Raw genomic sequence first — 3,089 nt, forward strand, 5'->3', positions numbered from 1 at the left:
TCGTACCGTGGTATGTGGTCTCTTATGAACTCATTCATATGCTTGCAAGACATTTAGACGACATTCCACCGAGAGGGCCCAGAGTATATCTATCCGTCATCGGGATGGACAAATCCCACTGTTGATCCATATGCCTCAACTCATACTTTCCGGATACTTAATCCCACCTTTATAGCCACCCATTTACGCAGTGGTGTTTGGTGTAATCAAAGTACCTTTCCGGTATAAGTGATTTACATGATCTCATGGTCATAAGGACTAGGTAACTATGTATTGAAAGCTTATAGCAAATAACTTAATGACGAGATCTTATGCTACGCTTAATTGGGTGTGTCCATTACATCATTCACACAATGACATAACCTTGTTATTAATAACATCCAATGTTCATGATTATGAAACTAATCATCCATTAATCAACAAGCTAGTTTAAGAGGCATACTAGGGACTTCTTGTTTGTCTACATATCACACATGTACTAATGTTTCGGTTAATACAATTCTAGCATGATATATAAACATTTATCATAAACATAAAGATATAAATAATAACCACTTTATTATTGCCTCTAGGGCATATCTCCTTCACACAGATAAGTACAGAGAATCCCCAGAAGGCTGATAGCGCTGACGAAGGTGAGACCACATCTCGGCAACAGTGGCGAGGCCCATAAACTCAGAAGCAAACTGTGGCTGAACACTATGAGAAAGAACAGCAGCAGCCCTGGCATCCTCATCACACCACTGAGTAAAGGTAGCCAAACTGTCACGGTAAGAGCCAAGAGCCTCTGAATAAGCAAGTATCTGCTCCTCATATGCCTCATCAGCAGTAGCCTCGGCAGACTTGGTTGCATCCCGATCAGCCTGAGTAGCATCCTCAGCAAGGGCCTGTTGCACGGACGGCGGAGTAGGAGGCACTGGAGCAGTGGGGTGCGGCGGACAGGTGACCTCGCCAGTAAGAACACCCCACAGCCGAAGACCGCGCATGTGAATGCGCATAAAGGCAGCAAACTCTCCATAGTTGGTACCATCAAAGATCACTGGGCACCGAGGAATACTGACATAACCGGACGAAGACGACGCCATTTTTTTATTTTTTATTTTTACTCAGATCTGGATCGGGCCAGATCCAGCTTTTCGTGGGAGCGCACGGGAGAACCGCTCGTGGCCAGCAGGAGGCCGAACAGAGGAGGGCCTAGCCGGAGCGGGCACAGCCAGGACGGCGCCAGGCGGTACGGCGCCAGGGGGCGCAGCCAGGAGACGTGGGCGCGTCCGTCCGGGGCGGGCCAGCAGGGACGCGGCCGGGCGTGGCCGAGTCGGGCCAGAAGGGGCTCGGCCGGAGTGTGGCCGAGGCGGGCCAGTAGGGGCGCGGCCGAGGCGCGGCCGGCAGGAGCGCGGCCGAGTCAAGCCGGGGCAGCGTCGGGTCGAGCTTGATGGCCTGAATGGAGCCGGAGACAGCAGATCGAGGCAGCGGGAGCTTCAAATCGAGCTCCAAAACGACCAAAAAAAAGATTAAGATGGAGAGTAGGAGGAAGGTGGAGCAGCGGCGGCCGGAATCATCGGCGGCGGCGTGGATCGAGCACGGAGTTGCAGCGTGCAAAGAGCTAAACCTAGAGCTCTGATACCATTTTGTGAATGAGCAACTAGTATCCACAGAGGGCCATAGGCCAGTACATGTACATGTGTGACAATGTGCAGGTAAGCCCCTTATACACTGGGGAATAACGGAAAATGAACTATACAACTCTAACAATCACAACTTTATTTTGTTGTTGCACAAAACACTACTTTTTCATGCATTTCTTTACAGAGAACACCGTAGTACTGATTAAGAAACCTAATATGCCATTAGCAAATTAGGGGCACCTTCAGAAGCCCAAGCCAAGCTCAATGCGACCAAACTAGTCTGCTGAAATTCATCACGGAGTTAAGAACACATGTTTCGCACAACAGTTTGTAGAAATCAGGAAACACTATAGGAAAACGCTTCTACACCGAAGGTACCATCATATAAAATCACACATACATAGTCAATATGTCATCATACACCGGCATATCCATATCTATACATCGACAAAATGTATCACATATCCATACACACACATAAACAACCATATCCACACATAAACAAAAATGTATCACACATTTATACAGACACATACACCGGTCACCTCGATCACCGGCAAAACACATACTAAACCGCCGAGAATATCATCACTACAAAATGAAAGACAACACCAATTTAACATGGATATTCGTGCAAGTCAAAGTCTATGAATGAAAAATGATCAAACATGGATAGTTTGGTAGGGAACTAACCAGCTGCGACGAGTGTCGGCAGGACTCGGACTCACGGCTCTCTCCATGGGTCAAGGGACAGGGCGAGGCGCAGGCGGAGTGATCAAGACTCTGAAATGTTCCATCTCCAAAACTCGTTATCTTCTTGCTGGTCAAACCCTCACCAAAAGGATGAAACTGAAACAAAATTAGCACTGTAGACGAACCTTACCCATAGAATGTGATGTTGTTCACGGATTCCACTGCCTGCGTCCTCGGAGGATGAGAGGTGGTGTCAGTAGTGTCACGGAGAGAAAGCAAAAAAAGGGGATCAGCCTGAGAGGACCGGAGGTGGTGGTAGTAGTTGGATGTGTCTTTGGTGTGCTGGCGTGGGGCCCTAGGCGTCAGAGGACGAGAGGTCAGGACTCAATACTATGTTCTGTATACATTAAGTGGATATGATTGTTGTTTCCTTCCTTAGTTAAATATAAAACAACAATATTAAAACTCAAAACAAGAGGCTAAAGTGCTAAACCATAATCTACGAAATTATATCTCATAAAGCATACTTTTGTTTTAAGTGTGCAAAGTTTCAATGTGTATTGAGAACCATGGTGTCATTGTGTGCCCCTGGTTTGCCCGAATGTTGCGTGCTTTTCATTGAGTTACTTTATAAATTTACTTATTACATATGCAATTCAACCCACAATGACATTCAGGACATCAATCTTACTCAATGTCTTATGTTTTTATCGTTTTTATTTATACAAAGTCTGCATCAACACGATATCTACGGGATCGTGCGCCAATGCG

At 46.5% G+C, this 3,089-nt stretch overlaps 1 long non-coding RNA gene across 1 annotated transcript; it reads right to left on the reverse strand.

The window, feature by feature from the left end:
- Positions 1 to 2,010: 2,010 nt before the first annotated feature.
- On the reverse strand, positions 2,011 to 2,599 carry LOC127338167 (uncharacterized). Its single transcript, XR_007874218.1, has 2 exons — positions 2,319 to 2,599; positions 2,011 to 2,216 (listed from the first exon to the last, which is right to left on the reverse strand). It is a non-coding gene; the product is annotated as an uncharacterized lncRNA (long non-coding RNA).
- Between the last annotated feature and the right edge of the window lie 490 nt (positions 2,600 to 3,089).

The sequence above is a fragment of the Lolium perenne genome, chromosome 3 (assembly GCF_019359855.2).
Source record: "Lolium perenne isolate Kyuss_39 chromosome 3, Kyuss_2.0, whole genome shotgun sequence".
NCBI lineage: Eukaryota > Viridiplantae > Streptophyta > Magnoliopsida > Poales > Poaceae > Lolium > Lolium perenne.